This window comes from Suricata suricatta, chromosome 5, assembly GCF_006229205.1.
Source record: "Suricata suricatta isolate VVHF042 chromosome 5, meerkat_22Aug2017_6uvM2_HiC, whole genome shotgun sequence".
Lineage (NCBI taxonomy): Eukaryota > Metazoa > Chordata > Mammalia > Carnivora > Herpestidae > Suricata > Suricata suricatta.
The window spans coordinates 47,509,252-47,534,545 of record NC_043704.1 but is presented as its reverse complement, the minus strand read 5'-3'; the positions used below and the strand labels follow the sequence as shown (position 1 = coordinate 47,534,545).

At 39.2% G+C, this 25,294-nt stretch overlaps 1 protein-coding gene across 1 annotated transcript in view; it reads right to left on the bottom strand.

Moving 5' to 3' along the window:
• The window catches only part of COL8A1 (collagen type VIII alpha 1 chain), a 542,567-nt gene that overhangs the window by 402,349 nt on the left and 114,924 nt on the right, over positions 1 to 25,294 (bottom strand). The gene's annotated exons all lie outside the window — the stretch shown is intronic.

Genomic DNA, 25,294 nt, shown 5'->3' with positions numbered 1-25,294 from the left:
ACAAAGATAAATATAATATGGTCAATGGGCCCTGCCCCCACAGAGCTTATACTTTTTTTAGTAGGAGTGACAGATGTGTAACTATTAATGCGTAGCAAGAGATATCCAGAAAAAAGTAAATTTTTCATCCACTTCTGTTCTCCAGTATCTTTAAAAAAATTTTTTTTAAGGTTTATTATTTTGAGAAAGAGAGACAGAATGTGTGTGGGGGAGGGGCAGAGAGAGGGGGATACACAGAATCCAAAGCAGGCTTCAGGCTCCAAGCTGCACAGAGTCCAATGTGGGGCTCAAACCCATGAACCATGAGATCATGAGCTGAGCTGAAGTCAGACACTCAACTGACTGAGCCACCCAGAGACCCTCTGTTCTCCAGTATCTTAAATCCTTTCCCTTTGAAGCAACAGTTTTTCCCATTTTCTTCATATGTTTCCAGATGTATTCTAAGAATATGCACAAATAATGCATACTCCTTTAAGATACAAATTATAGCGTACTATATAAACCACCATTCCTTACTTTGTTCACTCAGAAGACCAGAACTTAAGACCTTACTTCTCATTTTAGTTTTGTGTATCTGAACAGATCCCTTCAAATTCCTTATTTGTCAAAATAAGACTCAATTGTTTCTCTAGAGTCCTTAACATTCAGGGTCTAAGGCTGAAAGCGTTAATCTATACCAGAAATACATAGTGATACCTGGTAATGTATGAGCTGGGACTGAGTTCTATCTGGGGATGAATGAATTTAATTACTAAACCCTAAACTTGTGGTGTGGTGCTAGTAAGCTAGCATACTTGGCCGCTCACCCTCCCATCAATTCAGTGAATGTGTTGGATTATACTTAATAATCTTTAAACCAGGACAATCTATCGAAACATTGGAAAACTGGAAGGAAGCAAAATTCCTGGAAGAAGACCAGTTGAATACCAAAGGCCCAGTGGGATCCTACTTTACTACAATTATTTCCTCTTGTAGTCTTGGCCTTTCTCTCCTGAAAACCACCTCCTTAGGTCTGCCATCTGCCATTTCTCTGGCTCTTTATTTAAATAAACTTTGTTCAGTTTTAACTTGAATATTTATGTAGGAGCCCTGGTTAGAATTTACCGCTTGACTTACCCTTACTACTTTCCCTCTTATCCCTGAGGATAGTTTTGGTGGTCAAAGTGGTGTGGTGGTTCTCCCCAAATCACTCACAAGAACATCAGATTTGTGTAACACTATACAAACACCTGGCGGGAAGAAGGAGCCTTGGAATTTCTTCAGGGGGAACACGGTGGTAACGGGTTTTCTTGCCTCTTCCCTGCCCCTGAGGATGCAGGATACAACAATGTGAATTCTAGGTGATGTTTTCTTAGATTGCTACTTGGTAACTGTACGTGTGTGTTCACGTGTGTGTGCATTTGAGTATACATGAACATCAACATGTATAATGTGTGTGGACAGTGGCTCTTTCCCAGTCAGACCAATTTAGTGATAGGTTTCATGCCTTGTAGCAGCAGCCAAGGACCTAGAGTTGAGTTGTAGCTCTACCATTCACCATGTCCATGACTGGGTAAGTGCCTTATCTTCCCCTAAGTCTCAGCTTCCTTACCTATAAAACAGAAACTATAAAAAAGAAATAATCTCAGCCTCTCCCACAGAGCTGTTTGAGCGCACAAATGATAATAGGAATTTTTTTGTAAGCTGAAAAGCACCATTCAAATTTGTTATTATTAATGGAGAGTGACCAAGAAGACAAATCAAAACCAACTGAAATGTCACCGACTTTCAAAGAAGGATACTAGCCAAAATAAATGTGAGGTTAACTGCAGTAATGATAAACCTAACATGAATAAAACAATAATGGCCATTAAAATGTACTTGTTAAAAAATGGCAGAAAAAAAAAGAACTGCTGGACCAAGGCAGTTACTCATTCTGGTGTCAGAGTTGCCAATCCTAATCATTTTACACAGCCCTGAATGGTTCCCTATATTTGGGAAGGGCTGCAGAGAATTTCAGTTTCCTCATGTGACCTGTAATGTATATAACAGAATAATGTGATATATATCATTTTAAATGCTGCTCAGCATTTTATTTGTACATTTACCCCCTTGAGATTTTGGCTTGCTGTACAAAAGAATGTTTAAGTATTTAAACCTTCAGTCCTTGCCTTAAATCCAGCTTTCCCTTTGCAAGAGTGTGTGTGTGTGTGTGTGTGTTGATCAGCCTCTCTCATCAGCTCCTGGAAGTCCCTCACACAGGATCTGTAGTTTCTCAAGGTCTCACAGCCTCACAGATTTATCACCCCTGGAGCAAGGGGAAGTCAGGCAAAATCCTACTCCTGCAATATTCACCAGAATTGTCTTCTTGGCTTTCCCATGCCTCTCAAAGAAGGTTCTCTTCTGATTGCACTTCTCAGAGCAATTCAGTCATTAGGTATAGTTATTTAAGGAGTACCTACTAACTGCTACAAACTGTCTGGGTATTGGAGAGAGGAGTGAATTAGGTGAGGCCTTGATCTTATTGAACTTACATTCTAGTGTAGGGAGGCAGGCAATAATAAATAAGTTAAAAATAAATTTTATAATTCCATATTTGAGTGCTATGAAGAAAACCAAGCAGGTGAAGAGCTTAAGAATGTCTTGGGGTGGAAGACACTGTTCTGGGAAGCGTGGTGGCGAAGACATCTTTGGGGAAATAAATTTTGGATAGAGATGTGAAAGTTGAAAGGCTTACTTGTCTCTCTTAAGACACAACACACACACACACACACACACAAAGTCTTATCACACTGGTAGTCATAGGTGCCTTTCACTAATGTAAACCATTGTTTCAAAATTTTATTCCTCATCTATGTCTATCTTCATTTTGACAATTTCATTGTATTTTTTTTCTTCTTGAATGTTTCTTCTTTATAATCCTTCAGATTTTAACCCCACTATATTAGTTTGCTAGGGCTGCCATAACCAAGTATCTTAGACTGAGTGGTTTAAACAACAGAAATTTATTTTCTCCCAATCATGGATACTAGAAATTAGAGATCGAGATGTTGGCACAGTGGGTTTCTTCTGAGATTTCTCTCCTTGGCTTATAGATGGCCATCTTCTTCCTGTGTCCTCACATGGCTTTCCTCTGTGTGTTTGTGTGCTTTATAAGGACACTAGCCATGTTAGATTAATTAGGGCCTATCCTACTGACCTCACTTTAACTTTATTTCCTCTTTAAAAAAAAAAAAAACAACCCTTCCAAATACAGTCATATTTGGAGGTCTAGGGATTAGGACTTCCACATAGGAATTCTGGTGGACACAACTCAGTTCATATCATGTAGACCATTCCTCTAGACCAACTCAATTCCTACTTCTACAATGTCTTCCTTACCTTTTCAACCATCATTATCTTCCTGTTGAAAGTTTAACACAAAGTTAAATGCAGCTCATCAACCTTATGGTTTTCCTGTTTCCTTTGTTTTTTTCGTTTTGTTTTTTGTCCATTATACTTCAAACGATTGTAAGCTGAGGACAAGGCAAATCTGTGATATTCTTTACATTTTCTCAATATTTATTGCTTGATTGATCTTCACAGCCAAAACTCTTAGTGTTAATGGGGCTTTAGAAAATATCTATTTCAGGGGCACCTGGGTGGCTCAGTCGGTTGAGCGACCCACTTCAGCTCAGGCCATGATCTCACGGTTCACAGGTTCGGGCCCTGTTTCAGGCTCTGTGCTGACAGCTTGCTCAGAGCCTGGAACTTACTTTGGATTCTGTCACTCCTTGTCTCTCTGCCCCTCCCCCATTTGTGATCTGTTTCTCTGTTTCTCAATAATAAATAAATGTAAAAAAAATTCATTTTTTAAAAAAAGAAAATATCTATTTCAGCCTCACTCTGCATTTAGAATCCTACCTACAACCATTGAAATATGAAAGCCTTGATAGTAATTATTTGAATATTAATAATAATGGAAACCTTCATAAAGCAACCTATTACCTTGTTGTACAACTATTGTTAGTTATAACCTGGTAGGAGCAGCCAGTCGGAGAGAGCATCATTTTTGACTCATAAATGGCAGTGTACATGTAGCTTACTTTTAGTGGGAAGTGGGAAGTGGAAATTAAAAATATATCCCAAAATTGGATAAGGCAAAAGATGGATGGTTACCTGATCTTTTACTGCCATGCAAATAAAACCACCTTAGGATCATCTAACTAGGGATATGTAACTTTATTGCATAATTGATTAGTATTACAGATATTAATGAGTCAGCTATGTTGAAAAGGGTATGGTTTTATTGCTCTTTGCTATGTTAACCAATTTTGTATCTAACTATATGTAACTCAGCATTTTTTTATCAGCCCATTATAATAAAAAACAGGTTTTTAATATTTTAGTTCAAACCAACTTTGTCACCATATTAAATAAAACTTTGATGTGTTCACTTATGAATGAGAATTGCGTTTTTAACATTTTGAGAATTACGCTTTGATGGGGACACAAAAAATAACAAAATACATACATATGGGTAGTGTTGGATAATATGGAGCAAAACAAAGCAGGAGAGGTTGGGTAGGGAGGTAGATGGTTATCACATGTCAAGATGATGTTCTCTGAAACCCATTTCACTATAGAAACTGAGCCTTCTCTGCTTGGATGGTCTGGCACCTGGGCTTTAAAAGAAAAGCAACTCTAAATAACAGGGGATAGAGAAGTTCTGGAGGATCCTGGAGGAGACTAAGTGTGCGCAGAGTTGATTGCTGCATGGAGGAGAGTCCCAGAAGAGGAGACGTCCAGTGGAGGAGCACTCCAGAAAAGAAAATACTCATTTCACAGGGGCTTTATACGTTTATTACAAGACTGCGTTGTAAATCCCCTGCTCCATCTCCTCAGAGAGGAAGAAATCCTAATCCTTCTGAAGAAAACCTAATTCTTTTGTCAGAATGGATTTTGAGGGGTTAGGTGGAAGAATGGCTCAATGCTGCTCCAGGGTGGCAAGGGGCAAAATCGGCGACTGTATATGAGAAAACCAGAAGCAGAGGATGGTTGGGGAAGGAGGGCGGTGAACATAAAAGCTATAATAATATTAGCTATGTTTTTGAGCACTTACTTTATGCCAGTACCCTGAATATACTTCAAATACATTATATTATTAATCTTATATCCTCTTACTAAGTTTTTTTAATGTTAAACTAAAATGATATCTCCCCATCCTATATTTATAAAATTGATTGTTTTACTGAAATCCAAGACTGTTAGATTCCATCTTAAAAAACTGAAATTCTTCTTTGATTACTTTTAGGAGCTGTCATCCAGTACATTAGCTAACAAATCTTTCTACTTTGCTTTACAGGGTACAGATCTAACAGTATCATGCTGTCACTTCATCCATCTTGTCCTCCAAATACCAAGGCTGCCTTTTTAGCTGAAAGAAAGAATTTCTCTGTTATATAGGATGAGATCTTGAACTGGATCCCTTACTTTTTGCTTCTTGGACTAGGGACACAAGCTTGAAGGTATTCATGAAGTCAGAGAGCCACTGGCAAGGTGCGTATGCTGAGATGGAGCACAAAGAAATAAACCTGTCAGATGTTGGTCAGTCACTTCAGTGAGGGCGCAGGTAAGATCATCATGAGCACTCATTAGTTTTCATCAGTCTTCTCATTTACATCTATCAGGACTGATATAAATATAAAGCAGCTTGGCGATGATATGCTTCCCTGAAGAGTCTGCTATAACCAAGAGCAGCAAACAACCTCAGCAGAGCATGACCTCACGGGCCCCACAGAACTTTGGATGTCAGTTAGGTTGTGTCCCCAGGTCTAGAAACAGGCCACCCACATAGCCCTCGGAAGCGAATGACCAGCCCCCACATTCCACAAGTTCCCCAAAAGAGGAGATTTCACAATATTTTTCAGTAACCAACTGCAGGACTTCACAGACCTACATTTCTTAATATCTAATCTGGATCTTTCTTGCTGAACTTTAAACTCATTTCCTCTTTTCCATTCTCAAAGGAGGCGGGAAACATCTGGAGAATATTTTTCTTAAAATAATAGTTAACATATCTGAGATCTGCAATTAACTCCTTTTGTCTCGAAATAGAATCATGTCAGCTGCAAAATAGTTTATAAAATACCTGAGAGGACCCTTCCCCCCGAAAGAATACCTGAGAGGACCCTTCCCCCCCAAAGAATACCTGAGAGGACCCTTCCCCCCCAAAGAATACCTGAGAGGACCCTTCCCCCCCAAAGAATACCTGAGAGGACCCTTACCCCCCCCAAAGAATACTTGAGAGGACCCTTAAAAGAGAAAGTTCTAAAGTAGAATCCTTTTTTTTGCTCTGTTTTGCTTTTCTCCCCATAACATGAACACATCACTGTCCTCACAGCGTTGAGCACCTAAATTCTAGTTCTGACCTAAGCTAGTCCCCTGTCCTGCAGGGGCAACAGTTTCCTCCTTTGCAGAATGAGGGCACTGACTAGCTGACTTCAAGGTCCCCTCTAGTTCTAAAATTCTATGGCGGCTGTGGCCGCGAACAACATACCCACACTTCATAGCTACATCATTTCATGAATGACAGCCTTTTGGATGTCATCAAGTGAAATTTATCTCCCACCTTCTCCCTTCTTACAGCTGGAGACGGGACAGGAAAAGGTTGAATAGCTCCTCCCTCCCCCTAAGTATTCCTCTGATGAAGAAGCCGCACCTGACCAGAAACAAAAGGAAGAATCTAAATAAAACAAAGTTTGGGGCGCCTGGGTGGCTCAGTCGGTTAGGCCTCCAACTTCGGCTCAGGTCAGATCTCACGTTTGTGGGTTCGAGCCCCGCATCAGGCTCTGTGCTGACAGCCAGTTCAGAGCCTGGAGCCTGCTTCTGGTTCTGTGTCTCCTCTCTCTCTGCCCCTTCCCCTCTCATGCTCTGTCTCTCTCTGTATCAAAAATAAATAAAACACTAAAAAAAAAAATTAAAAAACAACAACAAAGTTTAAGGACCAAAATACAGTCGTTTATAATTTCTAAAATCACATTGAAAGATTGAATAAAAATTGAAGCTTAGAGAAATCTTTAAAACATGGCTACAAATGATTTAAAAAAGCTTCTTATAATATGTAAACTCAAAAATTCCCTCAGAGTTGTTTAGCAAGTATGGATGTATACCTCGTGTCAGAGAAATGACAAATGAATAAAGAGTATGCATCTTGGGAAGGAGAAGTGGATAGTGAGTAGGTATGACATAGTCATGTGTTTTAGAAAGAATAGTGTTCACTTTTTAGGAAAAATTGAAGATGCAGAATTTAAGGCAGTTTTGTAGTAAAGTAGGCTATGATGTGCGTATCCCAAGAGTAAGGTCCTCCCCATTCTCTGGGTCTGGTGACGTGCAGCAAGGTCAGTTCTTTCCTGGTGTGTCCAGAGGACTGGAGAGCCCTCTGGAGGGCATCTTTCTGCCTTCTCTGCAATAATACAATTTGTGCAAGTTACACAATGTGAACTAAAGCTGTTTACAGGCCTTTGCAGGGGAGAATGTGTGGAGAAGTTTCATTTACTGCAATCCAATGGACTAGTTGTTGTAAAGTTACTTATTTAGAGCAAATAGTTATAATCTATTCTGTAAAATATAAATTTCGTGGAACATTTGCTTACTGTAAACACTTTTATCTCACCCTGGACTCTTATTTAGACCAATGGGATTACAAGTGAATTTCTACCAACAGAGTTCAGCAATATCCTTGTTACACAGACAGTTAAAACTCAGTAGTTTTGTTTGAAGTAGTCCTTTGTAAGTAACAAATGAACTGATTAAAGCGATAAATTTATACTCATTCCCAAAATATCTGAAGTCATAGAGAATAAGAAGTTTAAACCAAGTTAGGTAAAAAGACAAGAGCACATAACATGTTCCCTGAGTGGCCTTCAGCTAGATCCTCAAGTTCAGGAAGTCAGGGGTTCCAGGGCAGCCTCTAGATGTGGGAGGGAGAGACAGAGAGGAGGAGAGGCTTGCTTATGGACTCCAACTTCCTATGGAAGGCTGTCATATTAGAAGCTCTTGCCTTTTGTCCTTTTCTGTAATCCTGACCGTTTAGATACCTCATTGTCGTGCAGCATCTTACTCAAGAAAGGTTGAGAGATCAGGTGAAGCTCAGATGAGTTAGTGATTGTTCTTACAATTAAAAGTTCTGATGAAAGTTTTGAAAGCTGAGAAGTTTGAAATGTCAAGAACACTGTGCTCAGTTCCTAGCCAGCATGGGCACTTGCTGGAAGCAGGAGAGAGAGCCCTTTACCACCATGGATGTTTCTCCCAATACTTTCCTAGGATGGTGGCAAGGAAGGATGAAAAGCATGGGAAGATCTTTTTTTTCTGTCCCATCCTGATTGGCACTTAGTACTTCTCTATTAGTATGTGCAGAAGATTAAGTGAGCAAACCAACTTCCTGTGTTAGCATTTTGTTTTTATTAGCAGACTTTTATGGCAGTAGATTGTTCATTTTGGTATATTTGTAGGAGACTGTGAAACAAACAAAATTCCTTGAACCAAGGAACAAATCCTAGCCTTTCCCATATTCCATTAATACTAAAATATTTATTAATTAAATTACTCTATGGTACATGTGTGTCTTTGTGGGTTTAAAGATGAGAGGTACAGATCATGAGACCCCAAATTGTTGACCATTTTTTTGCTTTTGAGCTGGTTATTTTTGGGGTTCAATTGTTGAAGTTTTATTTAACTAAAATTACTTTGAGCCACATAACCTTGAATGACTTAATATTGAAAGTCAAGTCCTAGAATTTCTATCCCACATGGTCAAAACTTTAAATCAAATCAACAGAACTTGGAAATAAAAATAATTAATCAGTTTCTTCCAAAATTGCCCCTCCAGTCCCCACTCCAAGCTAATCTCTAGTCAAAACAGTAACCCTGCTAGAGTTGCGATTTTTTAGCCCTGGAAATTTCCGAATTAAATTTCTGAATTATAAAAGAACTAAAAAAAATTCTCGACAATTTCTCGGTCAGTCCATGTGAATTTGTTCTTTCTTTGTTACACAGTTCAAGAGCAGCAGAGTCATTCCACAAGACTGTTCCCAAAAGTGAATTTAAATTTAAGAAAATTTAGTTCTCAAGCTGGGGCTAAGCCTAAAACACCAAGTTGTGATAAATTGTCAGCCACAGGGAGGGCCGTCTCTGAAATCCACTACTTTTCTACCACAGCTCCATCGAAGTAATTAGCCCACGTGGTAACATCCTGCCCTTTGAACACAGGCAAAGCTCTGAAAGCAACCAAACCACAGCTATCTTGGTATTGAAAGTTCCATTTTTTCTAAGGGTGGAATTTATTTTGAAGGAGAGAGAGATGGATGTGCTGTCTGGGAGGAAAAATCACAAGGTTTTCACAGTTAATTCACTAAACATTTTTCAGAGAAAATGGCAGCAGAGAGAGGAAAGGACAAAGAAATATGTAATCAATGCCAGTTCTTGAGGATACATCTGGTAAGGAGGCTGAGAATGGGTAAGAGACTTTTGTTTTTAATGACAAAAATCCACTACAAGGCACAAGAATTCACAGAAACATGGAGATTCACTGATAAATATGCTCCACAAATGTTATTTTGAGGGCCTAGAGCGTGAATAGTCAACACCCCAAGTGTAGTCACTTCTCTGACATGATATCCTTGTGTGCCTTTCAGGGCCTTGTGTTCCTAAACTATAAAATAAGGAAAATGAATCAGAAGGAGGGGAGAGCCCCAGTACCTGGAGAAGCAGGGGGATAGGGAGGTGAGGGAGTTGGCTGGGCAGTTTGTGACAAACTAGGAAGCACTGCGCCATCCAGCTTTTGAACTACTCATTGTGGACCTCATTTGGGCAGGTCTTCCAGTTGGTCAAGAGAAGCCACACATTGGGAAACACACCTCTTTGTTTAAAAATTTTGGCCCAATTCTTTCTTTTCTTTTTTTATTTTTGAATTTTTTTTTTAAATTTAAATTTTATTTTATTTTAGATAGAGAGCATGCAGAGGAGAGGCATGGGAGGGGAGAGAGAGAGAGAGAGAGAGAGAGAGAGAGAGACAGACAGACAGAGAGAGAGAGAGAGAGAGAGAGAGAGAATCTCAGGCAGGCTCCTCTCAGTATGGAGCCTGACATAGTACTCAGTCCTACGAACCATGAGATCATGACCTGAGCTGAAATCAAGAGTCAAGAGTCAACCGACTGAACCACCCAGGTACCTCTCAATTCTTTTTTTTCCTTTTTTTTTTCCCCTTAAACACTGACTGGTAGGGAAAAAAATCACTCTGTGGGCAGGATCCCAGCCTTCACGCTGCTGGGTACTTTTACACCAGATGGTCTCAATGTCTCTCTTGCTCTAAAAGGCTGTATGGGGGTGTCCCACGCTTTTATTTGCTTAAATTTATAAGTCCTGGCATTGTTTCTCTATTCAAAATTTATTGCTTAGTTTAATTCCTAAATTCAACAATCTTCTTAAAAAATATTTATTTATTTATTTATTTGGGGAGTGAGAGAAGGAGAGAGAGAGAATTCCAATGACCATGAAATCAAGACCTGAGCCAAAATCAAGAGTCAGATGCTTAACCAACTGTGCCACCTCGGTGCCCCAAATTCAACAATCTTATATTAAAATTGTAAGCTACTATGTTAGAATCTGAACATACATAAACATAAGTGAAAGTAAAATAAGGATCTGTCCTCAAGAAGTTTCTAGTCAACTGTTGAAAGTTAAATCTTGATCTAGCATAAGTCCCACCAAAGACAAAACAGACCTTAACCTGTTTGGGCTGGTTGGGTGGGTCACATTGGTCAGATGTTGGATCCTTGAGGGACACTCTAGAGCTAAGGGTTGACGAATAAATGAATTGTCCAGCAGAGGAAGGAGGCAAGTGTAGGGCATTTTGTGCCCCTTCCTCAAAACTATCTAAAAGTAGACATTGGCAACTAAAACAGATAAAGAGCAGCTCTCAGGGTGAAGCTTAGGAGTAGCAACTCTGAGCTGACCTGCCTGAATTAAATCCCTATTCTGTCACTTCCTAGCATAGTAATCTTAGACAAAGTTACTTAACCTCTCTGTGCCTCCATTTACTCACAATAAACTGGGAATTTTGATAATATCACCTGTTTAATGAGGTTGTTAAGGAGATTGAGAGAATGAGTAACGTAAAATGCTCTGGAGAGTGCCTAATAATATAAGCACTCTGGATGTGTTAGATACTACTTAAAGGAGGAGGAGGAGGAGAAGTAGTAATAGCAGAGGGGATCACAAGCACATATCCCACAACACTGCTTCACTGCTGTCCTGTTTTCAAAGAATTTGAAAGGTGATGATTTTTGTCTTCATTCTGCTCCAGACATTTTATGAAAATTGGCCGATATTCTGAAGACATTGAAGGTAAAGACAATTCCTCATAAGTGGGTAATAAGTACTGTGTCTGCATTCCCACTCGTTACTACAGCCTGCCTGCCCCCCTGCTCCCATAAGAGGGCACTAGTTCAAATGTTGGATGCCTTCCCCCTTCCCTTCCTTCAGTGAGCTGGCCACAGAGCAGTTTAAAGGGCTTAGGCTTTGAAATTCAGAGAGCCTAAGGCATTTCTTGCAGGTGATAGCAGCAAGTTGGCCTTGTGGAAGAAGCTTCAGGACCAAGCTATATTTTATTGCTGAAGGAAGTAAAATTTGCAAGTGTAATTGTTATGGACTTTTAGGTCAGAAAAATTGGCAGCTCACAATCACTTAAAAAAGTTTTTTTAATGTTTATTTTTGAGAGAGAGAGAGAGAAAAAGGGAGGGGCAGAGAGAGAGGGAGGACAGACAGAATCTGAAGCAGGTTCCAGGCTCTGAGTTTTAAGCCCAGAGCTCAACAAGGGGCCCAAACTCACAAGCCATAGATATCATGATGTGAGCTGTGAAGTCAGACGCTTAATCGACTGAGCCAACCACGCACCCCTTATGATCATTTTTGGAAACTCTTCCATGGTATTTTTGGAGACTCGAATGATGATAATAACAATACTGCTAGAGTTAATACTTACTTAGTATTTACCATATTCCAAGACATGTGTCTGAAAGATTCATGCACCCAGCCCTTCACCATAGACCTAGTAAGCCATACACCTTGACTTAATTCAAAACTACATTGAGTTTCATATACAAAAAACTACAGATTCAGTTTAACATACACTTCATTTGTTGTTAGTGCAAAGGTAACCTCAAACCAAAATACCAAATAAATCTCAAACAATGTTTAGCAGCAAGCACTTATTACAATAGAAAACATGAATTTCCCAAATAATGAAGCAAATCTGTAATGTACTTTATTTTGGACAATGAATTTTGGTCATAAATTCTGGGAGCTGGTTATGGGAGCTCCATAAAAGAGCTCTCTCAAGGATCTGGAGGATTCCGACCAGAGTCATCTCTTCAAATTCTTTATGCACCCAGTTCATAACTACGTACAAAGTAGGCTTTATAAATGCTTGTCAAATGAATATATGAATGGTACCATATTTCCGTCCTGTCCCTCCCCTCTTTTCTAATGCAATAAGATATTGGGTGATGGGAAGATTGAGAGAATATCACAGTTTCCAAACACTGAATCAATGTTATTCTTCTCTCTGCCTACCATTTTCATTCTTACACTCCTGATTTTGTGTCCTGGTGTCTGCTGCCAGCTCACAAGAATGGAGAATCCTACATAGTAGCCATTCTTTGGAAATTAATAAAGAATGGTCTTTTTGATTTAAAACAACCCACAACCTAGTAAAGAACAAGGAAGGTTGGTGAAGGTAAAATAACCTTGAGCTTGGTGATAATTTTCACTCATTGCAGGATGCTTCTCAGTCTCTCTGCTGCTACTCTGAAGATCTTAGATTTGGCTTGAGCTGAACAGCTACATCATGGAAGTATCTCCTAAATATTCAGTCTTAATATCCTGTTGAGGACCTTAAATCTCAAGCAAAAATCCATCCATGAAAGCAATCTCTGAGAATTCATTTCCTTGTTTGTAAAACTGAGAGTACTGGACTAAATGATCATTAATATTACTTTTCAGTCTAAAAACTCACTATCCTGGGATGTCTCCAACCTAGTCCTTTCTTGCTCTGTCCTAATCACATGAGAGACTGTAAAGAGGCAGACGATAGGTTGTGAAGTCAAGTATAACATGAAATTGGATGGGCAGGGAGAGGGGGAGGGGGATGGGTATTTTACTACTTCACGTTCATGTCAAGTCTTCAACAACACTTTGTGAAGTTCGACGGTTCTTTTCCGTGTGACTGCCTGTTTTGTGGGCCACATCCTTGCCACACTCTGTCTTCTTGCTGTGGAAGCCAGCCAAGGACACATTATTGACCACCTGCTCACTTTCTTACACAAGACGACTCCCCAGACTTATTTTCTTTGCTTTCTCCTCCTGCTGGTTTATGGCTTTCCCTTATGTAGCAATAAAACTCTTGGAGAGCCCTCTTAGGGATGAATTAATGCCACTTAAGTATATTTCCGTTAGCTGCCCTTTGATGGTTCTGTTTAAAAATAAAGGGGGAGTTGGGGCAGCTTGGTTCTTATTGAAATTTTCCTTCCCTTTACTTTAAAGTTACCATTCCTCAGAAACTCTTAGTTATGCTCCAAGAGAGCTTTGCTAACAGTAAAAAAATGTCTGGGAAATATTGTCAGAAGACAAACTTACCATCTTTCAGTATTTTTTTCCCATTGGAAAGGTATTTACTTTATAAAGAGGCCCAGCCCAGCCTGTGTGAGCTTTCCGCATATTCCTTTAAATCTTTAAATTTATAAATAATAAATAAAAAATGTGTCTGAGTTCCAGAAGAGTAGAACATGATCTTGTTCTCCACCCTAACAGCAAACATATTAAGGATCGGGTGTCATGATCCCATTTCAACTTTGTGTAGTCTGCAATTTATTTTTAATTTCCCCACATTTTATATTTTATTAATTTATCTGAATCTTATATTTAATCTGTGTCTGCTCTGAGCAGAACATCCTAAGAGGTTCAGTTTTCTCTTCTCACAGTCCTAGCCCTGAGAGTTGGAAAATATGAGCATCTGTCCTGAGCTTGACACTTGCCTCTGTGTGGCCTTGGATAAGCCACTCAGCTTCTCTAGGCTTCAGGCTTCTTCTCTGCTGTAAGAGTAATGGAATCTGGATACTGAGGGGAAAAAAATCCCCAGAGATGGGGGTTTCAGCTACTGTCATGGAAATTACCACTATAATAAGCTATTTTCATTTATTTCCTCTTTGTTTGCTTAGAAAGTTAAGCTAACCAGATGACAGTGAGGATTGGGGTAATATCACCATGATCCATTCTACTGATTCCACCAAGCCCCTTACCCCACACCACTTCAGTTTTCTTATTCATCCCATTCACAAACATGTTTTGAACCCCCATGCTACCAACTATGAAGGATTCAAGCATGACTAATATGCTGCTTCTGCCTCAATGGCAGTCCAAGGCAAAGACAAATGTGTAAAAAAGAGACAAAGAAACTGGTCCTTCTTCCTTTCTTAATCTGCCTTTGTTTCCCCCTTTTCTTTCATATCTGTTCCCTTTTCCTTGTTCTTTCCCAACTCTATCCATAATTCCCTTGCACTTTTCCAGCTTTTTGAATCTCACTTTGAGTTTACAACCTCTTCATCCCATTTTAAACCTGAGCCAAAATAAAAGCTAATGCTTTCAAAGGCCACAAGTGGGGCACATGGATCAAATCACTTCCTTCCTCTCTTGATTCAAGGGCAGACTTCTTATAAGCAAAGAAGAAATGTCAACATGACATCATTAGAGTGGCACTAAAAAGCACCCATCCTTACCTAGAACCAAAGTACCTCCTTCACAGGTCTGCTAAGTGCCTGAAATTCCTGTTAAAGTTTCAGAATCTGGGAAAATTAATACATTCCAAAGTTTGTGGAGGTTTTTTGCTTGTTTTTGTGGTTTGTTTTATTTTTACAAATGAGGGATTGATAATAGAAAACAGGGCCTAAGAACCTAGGACTCAGGGACTTTAGGGGAGTGGAGCCTGGGGAAGTCTGGGGAGGTCTGAGTGGGTTGCCATGGCTGGGAAGGTAGACAGTAACATGGAGATGCAAAGTAACAGGTATCTTAGGGAAGTCAGAGGCATGAGATGGAAGCAGGAAGTCTTGCCTATCACAAGGCTAGTAGCTCCTGAAGACAATAACTGATCATGATGGCATGATTAGTTTGTGCCTACCACATTAGCACTGGGAGGCAAGAGTAGATGCATTCAAGAGGGATCTCCTGCAGGTTCGACTCTCAGGAAAGGAGTTCACCTCCAGAAAAGCTCCATGGAAACTGGCTACAGCTTAGCTCTAAGTTTGTGCTTAAGATGACAAATGTAATCATTTGCAAAACTTGGACCCTCTCTCCCAGATGGGAGAAGGGCTGGCTGTCTCTTCAACCATGATTGATGAGTGACCTGGAGAGGGCTGGAACCAAAGTTGTGCCATATCATAGTTGTCTTCTATGTTAGCCTCGGATTATGCCAGGGGAAGGATGGGCTGATGCTTCCCTTGTCATATAGTTTAAATGCCTCAAGGCCAAGGGGAAAGCTCCTTCTCCTGGAGTCTGACTTCCAGGCCTGCTGGATATTTGTGCATGATGCTAGCCTGGAATGTGCTAAGCACAACAGGGAACCCTCATACTGCTACTGCTTTTCTCTCTGTAAATTTTCCCTGATAAACACTACTTGACCATTTATTTGCACAACTTCCAGATCCTAACCCAGTGCTTTCCTTGGAAGTTGGAGGTCTAAGATATAAAGAGTGCAGAGAAATATTCTCACCCATTAATTGATTAATTCATTGGTCCATTCATTTGACATTGTTCATTACTGGCAAGTGCCAGGTGTTATGGATACAACAATGAGTGGAAAACGAGGTCCCTGTCCTGGAATGACTTACTGGCTAGAGCGGTTGGCTAGCTGAGGAACTGACTGCTCAGACTCCTTTCCATCTCTGAGAAATTAGTCACAGGGAAACAGTCGACTCCTGTTCATGTGTGTTAGGCTGACCGACTCACTTGCATGATAATTGCCAGCATTTTTACAATCTCAAACTGGCTTCCCTCCATCTTCCAGCATGTGATTAGGCTTTTTCTGCACTCTAGTCCTTGATGTGTATCCACAAAAAACAAACTTATTTTAATATCAGTCTCAACAAGACTCGCAAAGAATGCAAATAGAAGACATTGAATAGCAAACATAAATAACTTTTGAATTATCTCTACGAGCATCTGGTCTTGTATGGAAGCACATTAAAACATGCATTATCCATCAGAAGTCTGAGGCAGGCAAAGAAGAGCTAAACCTACATATTATTTAGCATATAATGATATTCTGGATTTTTTTAGAGGAACCATACTAGATTCATGCTGCTGAACTTTACTTACTCTAGCGTCTACCGAAATCATAACTTGTGAAGAGAATTCCACCACTTAGTTGTCTTCCAGACTATCATTTATTTCCCCATATACCTGTAGTTATCAATGTGGGCATAGTGATAGAAAGACACAAAGGTTGGTTATTTGCTTTGTTCTGAGCTCTGATTGCATATGGAAATGGGTATTTCTAGCATCTGTTAAAGGATCTTTTGGATTAAATGCATAAAATATGATTATGTGTTACAATTTATACAAGGCTTTTCCTTCAAAGAGCTCAAGTTTCTACAAAGTTACATTAAAGATCCTCAAAAAAGGATCTTTTGTGAATAGTAATTATAATAGCCTGGATTCTCATTTATTTTGTGTCCTGTCAAGTTCATGAAACATTTAGGTGTAGACAACAATGAACGAAGAAGCATCATGCAAAGTACAGCAGAATCTTGTTAAAGGAGGGGTTGACTCACTCTTGGCTACCACTGCCTTTAACATCTGGAATAGCTTGCTCACTGGGACATGGAGACGGGCATTATCCTTTGCCCCTGCCACTGGCACTACCAGGGGTTAATTGAAGTCATGTTATTATCAATTCATTGGACACATATTCCATGAGGGCTTGGAATGTTTTAAGCATTGTTTGACTCTATTAATAATAACAAAATTAAGAGTAATAACCTTTGAATAAGTGTATACAAGTTACCAGACACTGTGTTAACTGCTTTACCTAAGTGATGTCATTTAATACAACCCCAACAACTATTATATTCATGTAACAGACAAGGAAATGAGGACCCAAAGAGTTTAAGTAACTTTCTTAAGATTGTCACACAGCTAGGAGGTAGCATAGCAGTATTCAAATCTGATGGCCTAGCATCAGTGGCTTCACTCTTTGGGACTACTCTGGATTAAAGCTAGGAGAAGAATTCATTCATCAATGCCTAAGGAAGGCAGTTCAACTAAGTTAAAAGTATCCCCAAATCACTGTTATGTTTGGGTTGTTTGTTTTCCTCACTACAAATACTGCCAAGAATGTTAGAAATATTGCTCTCTACATCCCCAAGCCCTGCTCTACACATAGCAAATGTCTAGAAGAAATTTATTCATTGTCTAACTCCATTGCTACAACTGTAAACTCTATTGGAGAAGGGGGGCTGGCCTGTGTTGTTCACCATGGCATTTCCACAGGTGCTGGCACATACTCAGTAAAAATTTAGAGAATGAATAATTGAACGCATGACTCAATGGATAGTAATCCGTGTTCTGAGTATGATTGTTTTGTGGGTGTGTTTGCCTGCATGTGCTCACCTCTGGAGGGAAGCCCTTCCTTTCTGTTCTCTTTTGTTGTCACCTCTGCTCTCAGATAGCATTCCTAACGGCTCAGCACAACGTTTAGCACATAGTCATTGGTGAATACATGTTGATGAGTGAATGGAGAAGTTTGTAGGCAATGTTGATGAATCTCTTTAAAAAACAGGTTATGCCTAGTTGACATATAATCCAACACAATGCCAACATCATGAACACTGGTCTCTAGCAAAGCTGTAGTCTCACCAGCCTTCCAAAGTCCCTGCTGACTCATTTTCCTTTTCCAGAAAGCTCATGAATGTAGGGCAGGTTACCAACAAGGCGGATAGCAGAATGTCTTCCTGTACCAACAGCCAGAAGCCTTGTTAATCTCGTTTCCCTGTAAAATGATGGCAGTCTATGGCAAAGGTTAGCCTCCCTGTTCTAATGTTCTGTAAAGTGCTGGGAGAATAGCATAAGAGCTAACATTGATTAAATGCCTGTCATGTACTCAGTAGTATGTCAGGTGCTAGACATATAGCATCTTATTTAATTGTTACAATACTGCTGTAAAGAGTTATTGCCCTCTTTGTGTTAAGTGGATAAGAAACCAAAGACTCAGAAGATTGATTTACTTGCCTAACTTTACACAGCTGATATTGGCAGAACTAGGATTTCAACTTCTTCCTGACTCTCATTCCTGTGTTCTTTATTGTCTATGGTTCATAGACAAACCATAAGATAATCAAATGATGGATACCCTCTAAGACAGAATTCATTTGGGTTAATAAAACCCTCTTCTGAAATGCAAATACTCTCTGATAGAGTTATCCTTCTAAGTCATCCACGTGTTAGTGTTAATAATTTTGGTAAGACTAGGGGCACAGGGTTGGCTCAGTTGGTTAAGTGCCTGACTTGATTTTAGTTCAAGTCATTATCTCAGGGTTCGTGAGGTGGAGCCCCCAGCTGGGCTTTGTGCTGACAGTGCAGAGCCTGCTTGGGATTCTCTGTCTCCCTCTCTCTGCACCTCCTCCCTCTCTCTCTCCCTTCCCCCCCAAAATAAATAAACTAAAAAAGTAATTTTTATAATTAAGATTAACTTGCTTATTCTCTCTTTTAAAAACTTTTTAACTTTTATTTAAATCTGAGTTGGTTAACATATAGTGTAATAATGATTTCAGGAATAGAAGCTAGTGATTCATCACTTACATACAACACCCAGTGCTCATCCCAACAAGTGGCCTCCTTACTGCCCATCACCATACAGCCCATCCTCCCGCCCAACACCCCTCCAGCCACCCTCAGTTTGTTCTCTGTATTTAAGCTTCTCTCATGGTTTGCCTCCCTCTCTGTCTTACTTTTCTTTCCCTTCCCTTGTGTTCATTTGTTTTGTTTCTTAAATTATACATCTGTGTGAAATAATATGTTTATCTTTCTCTTAGTTTGCTTAGTATAATACACTCTAGTTCCACCCACGTGCTTCAAATGGCAAGATTTCATTCTTTTTCATTGCTGAGTAATATGTATGTATACATATATATGTATATGTGCGTACACACACACACACACACACACACACACACACAATCTCTTTTTTATCCATTCATCACTCCATGGACATTTGGACTCTTTCTATAATTTGGCTATTGTTGATCGTGCTGCTATAAATTTATTCTCTAATAGAAGTTATTATCCCATGAGGAAGCTACAGGTAGGAATGGATGACTGGGCAGATGGAAAGTTTCTGAAGGTGTGGTCCTTCAGGGGGAAGGCCTAGGGGGAGTAAGAGGCTCCAGGCAATGAGAAAGATAAGGACTGTGGTCTGAAGACTGCACCAAGCTGGGTTTGCACTAACATTTTGCATCAGCTTTTCAGAAGGCACTTTGCTGGGAAATCTGACTGGGTGGCTGACTGGCAGGATAGTGTGAGGTGCAGCTGAGCAAGGCATAGGGCAGTTACCTGTATGGAATCTGCCTTTCATGGTCTGTGTGATGTTGAGCAAGTGAATTTTTCTCTCTGCATATTACACTTGGGTGTTGTGAAGAGTACATGAAATTTTTCTATGTACAGTGCTCTAAACATTGCTTAGTAGCTAGTGATCCATAAATGTCAGGCCTTGGGGGGTGATGGCCCACACCACCAGAAGACCCCCCTCTGCCACCAGCAGATTACAAGCTCTGAGTCTCATGTGGTCATTTAGGAACACATAGAGTCAGACTACGTGTTTTGGTGCTTGACTGTGGGGACAGTTACACAAAAATAGAGAAAGGTCATCTGTTTCAGAGTTTAGCTTTTCTAGTTTGGGTTTGTGGGGTCCCCATATCCAGTACTGTAAGACCTTTTTGGGAGAAAGAAACTTCAATTCCTTGCAAAAGCAACTTCAAGTTGCTCTTACAACTCAATTAGTTTACCTTAATGTCACCAATATTTTTTGTCTGTTTGTTTGAAAAAGGTAAGATTTAAAAAAAAATGGAAACCAATATGACAATAAACTATTAAAAAATGGAAACCAATTTGACAACAAACTATTAAAAAAAAGAAAGAAACAGGTAAGATTTTGAGCTATTTACAATAGCTTATCTCATATGAAATGAGATTGGTTATGTGCTGATCTCAACCAAATTTTAGTTATGTGATGAGTTTCACTGCATTTTATGTTTATGACAATCTCCTTACATCACATTCGAAAGAGATGAATGTGCCAACATTCTTTTCACAGGTCCTAGAATCTAAATCATTCTTGTAGTGTTAGCTGTTCATGCTTACTAATTCTCATACTTGGTAAGAGAAATATATATTATGATTACCACTAGTATTATCTTTACTTTTCACTCCTTTATTTTGGGACATCTCCTTTGTTTTTTGAAAGATCATGTACTCCATTACTTTGTACATCATGATTTAAGGCCCAGTGGCAGAATGCATTATGTGTTGATTTGCTTTGTGATAATCAGCTGAAATGGTGATGATGGGCTGCAATACAGTTGGGTGGGAGCAAAATATTCATCCTAATGAAATGTGATGTTACAAAAGGAACACTCCTAATCCTCTCCAGGATTGAGCCAGGTCATCACAGGTAAGTGGCGGGGGGGGGGGGGGGGGGGGGGGGGGGGGGGGCGCGGTATTTGAGGTCCTTTTTCTCTTTCTTTCTTTCATTCTTTCTTCCCTTTCAAAAAAAGCCACATTGAATCTACCAACTGTTACTAAGAGAATTATTAAAAATCTTGTCAGCTCAGAGTTATTGCTATTCCTAAAAAAAGATAAATGTATGTATTTTTAAATCTGGACATATGAAGGTTTAAAAAATATTGTTGTAGAGTTCTCCTGGCTACTTTTCCTTAGCTCTTTTCCAAGTTTTGGGCTGGAGAAACTTGAAAATGTCTCTGTGCCAAAGTTAAATATTAAATGAAAACCTTGTGTCTGAACAACTCCAGGATTAATAAGCTGTGGCAAAATAGGTAGGCTCCCAAATCATCAGAGAAAAACATCTCCAGAAGGAATGAGGTTGTATCATAAGTGTCACATTCTGAGCTATGGGTTATAACCCCCAGGAAAAAGATGGACCATGGGATTGTTTTAGGGTTGGAGGATACACCATCTCTTTAAGGGCTTTGCGGTACTACACTTACTGTTAAGTTAGTGCACACATACACACATACACACACGTATTTGAAAGAGCCCAAGCAGTTAATAGTTTGCACAAACATGCAATGCAATGCTGTAAGAGGGTTTTCCTCCCCTAGACGACATCATCTTTATCCATCAGCACTGGCTTCCAAAAGTCGAATCCAATTATTATGGTGAGTATTAATTTTAATAGAACCATATTTTCCCTTGAGATTCATTATCTTTCTCAAGAAAAACACTAATGGAAAATGAAATACTGCTGAAGAATGATAAAATGAACCAAGAATAAAGAAAGTTTAGTTTTCATTTCTAAGTTAATTCTAGTGATTCTTTGCTTCGTAGCCTTGAATGCACAGACTGGTTAAGCTGTTTGAGTTTCAGTTTTTCCTTGTCAAGTGAGTTGCATTGAATGGGGGAAATGTATTGACAAGCAACCTGTGAAGTAGAGACAGTCTGTGGGCTGGGAAGCCTAGGCTACCTGGATTTGGATCTTGGCTCTGCCATTTACGAGGTATGTAACCTTTGGAGCCTCCACTTCCTAGCTTAGAAAATGAGACTAATCATTTTCATTGTTATCAAATAATCATCCTTATCAGGATATTATTTGATAATAAATGCCTGGTAGTTAACTGAAAATTAGCAGAAATTCATTAAAGGGTAGTTATTATAATTAACATTATATGGCTTTATATTCTTGTTATTACTATAGTTCCAGGAACAAATAGGATATTAATACATCTTTTACCAAGTAATTATGGTACCTTAGGCATCTTTAAAAGAAATAATCTGATCTGGGTTTGCTGAACTAGCATCTGAATATAAATGCTTGCATTTAATGATGTTTGGAACACTCTCCTGAAAGAAAAATTTGACCTTGATGCTTTTGAGTAGGCTTCAGAAGGGAAATCTTGGGTTGGAGAAGAGAAAGGTATTGAGATACCTAGTGGAAATAAAATGAAATGTTAATAATTTGGGAAAAACTTTAACAGGCCAATGAGACTACATGGAGAAATATACAAAAGAAATAGGAGAAAGCTATGAAATGTTAACGTTCTGAGAGTGGAATCCAAGAACATGGATATGACCAAAAGGATTTAAAGGACCAACTGAACATTGCTCTGGTTACCTTGCCAGCAGGTACCCCCTGACTCATGCTAATGATATTATAATAAGGAAACCCACATGGCAGTGAAGTCATCAACAACTAGATGTAGTACAGTAAGTGCTCCAAACTTCATCTTGAATAATGGTCTTGGGAGGAATTTGGGAAGAATTTGTTCAACAAATTTTAAGATTATGAGGGAAGGAATTTGGGCCCCCAAAAGGTTTTAAAGTGGTGTGTATGCTTTGGAACATCTTGGATATTACTGTCCTGCTATAATCCCCTCTGGCTTCATTATGGAGAATGTCAACAAAACAGTACATGCTTGTGGATTCCCACTGCACTGTTTGTCACCCCAGATACCCTTTACCCTTTGTTAAATGGATGGGACATTGGTTTGGCAATAGTGGTGTGTTTGTTGGTGTGAGTTCGAGCAACTATAGATGACTCAGCTAAGACTGATGTCCCTGTGCCTTGTATTCTCAGAAAGGTGAAGCCTGCTCAGAGCAGAGAGGAGAATAATGAGCTAGATGCTTCTCTGAGCCATATTTTCAGGACATAATTTATTACATTGCCTATGCTCAGTGTAAGGCAGCAGGAATTATATTCTGTTATTCCTGGTTAAATCCAGTTAATTATGATCAATAATAATGATTCTCTAATAACCATAAGGAGAAAATATCATTAACTACTTTATCAATCCCTTTAAAATACAACTATTTTATCTGCTAAAAGATATATTTGTCTTTAAATTATGGGATGGCTTGGTATGACAACATTCATGGAGGACTATTTGCCAGGAAGTACTGAAAGCACATGATGTTGATTACTTCATTTAATCACCTTGTGTTGATTTAATATTCAGAAAAATCCTGTTCTCATAATTATTCCTATTTACCTATAAGGAAACTGAGGCACAGTGGATTTAAATAATATATCATCAATCAGTCCCATAGCCAGTAAGTGGCAAGATTGGAATATGAATTCAGGGAGGATGCCTCCAGGGTCCAGGCATTTAATTACTACACCATATCACTTCTTTGAATCAGAATTTTGAATATAGAATAGATTCCAGCATATATATATATATATATATATATATACACATACATACATACATACATACATACACTTTCTGTATTCATTCCCACCTGGAATTACTGAATTCAAAATTTTTATACAATTGTTGTTCTGCTGTTTATATATTCATTTATGTGCCAGATTAAAAGTCAGGGTTATTGAAGAATACAATAAAACTTCATTTATTTAAAAGTTTCTGAACACCTTTCTCATGTAAAGAACTCTAATAGGAACTGGAAATAAAGAATAATAAGACACAACCCCTAATCTTTTTGGAACCTTAAAGACAAGAGAATAGATAAAGTTTAATATATAAAGTTTCTCTTTAAAAAGTCCATTTGGGGGGTACCCAGGTGACTCGGTCAGTTGATCATTTGACCTTGATTTTTGCTCAGGTCATGATCTTGGCTTAGGTCATGATCTTGCAGTTCATGGGATTGAGTCCCACATCATGGGGCTCTGTGCTGACAATAGGGAGCCTGCTGGGGATTCTCTTTCCATCTCTCTCTGTCCCTCCAAAACTCGTGCTCTCTGTCTCTCTTTCAAAATAAATAAATAAACATTTAAAAAAATAAAAATAAAAAGCCCAGTTAGATGTTGAGAGAATTTGGGGATGTTCCGGTTTCTGTGGTCTCTGGTGGGTAATGGCCATTGGACTTTTAGAAAAGGGAAGATGTTCTAGGAAATGGAAAGTTCCAGGTCAGCCAAAGAGATAACTGATATTCCAGGTCAAATCTTTACCTACTAGGGGCAAAAGCATATTTATTTGGAGAAACAAGGCCAAGTGGAATGTGACCATTGACTTAGCTGGCCAGTCCTTGGATGGCAGACCATCTCAAGAAGCAGTAGAACATGTTGCTGAATGCAGACTCTAAGATCTCTCTGTGTTCAAATCTCAACTCTGAATTTCTACAGGACCTTAGGCAAGTTTTTTTTTTCTTAATCTTCTTAGGCCTCAATTTCCTCATCTATAAAGTGAGAATAATAATAATAATAAAAATGCCAACTTCGCAGGGCTTTTGTGCAGATTAAATAAGTGAAACTGGTAAGGGGCTTAGAACAATATCTACCCCAGAGTAAGTAGGATGTAAGCATTAGCTGTTTTTATTTTGCTATCATCCCAGATAGAGGTCGGAGCTGGTCCAGGGGATCCGATGGGCAAGAGGAGCATAGCCTACCTCACTTGGAACAAATGTAAACCCAAGGAACCTATCCCTCTCTCCCTCCCATTTCCCAGAGTACATTTCTCTGATTCCTGCTTGTTTCATCTTCTAAAGAAATGTATGACAATGAAATATGTGTGTGTACTCCCTCCTCTTAATTAAAGTTATGTCCATGTTAGAAGATAATTCATTGTTAATGATGTCACCTTTCAAATATTTAACAAATTCTGTCTGTTCATTGGTCTTGGACCATGGAAACTGGAGCAGGAAATCAGATGACAGCATTTGCAATTCAAAGAGCAAATTGCATAATCCTCAGTGATATTGAGGTACAAATGCCTTGCCTTATGTGAAACTATGGCTCTTGAGTGTCTAGTTCTAAGTCTTCTTCTGAGATGCCTTTCACTCTTACGTGGAAGCTATGGATGAAAAGCATCCAGTAAATACTTAGCCATTACAACAAGCAGACACTAACTCTGAGTATCACTCACGGCAAACAGGAGCCTCTACTCTGACCTTCCTGAAACTGTGCCTCCTCCAACTGCCATGAATAAGCCAAGGGATTGTGCTACCCAGAGCTCACACTCTTCTAGACCTGCTCCGGATATGCAAGACCCTAGAATTCTCTACCCAGATGATCTTGAGCTTCCTCTAGTGACTGCAG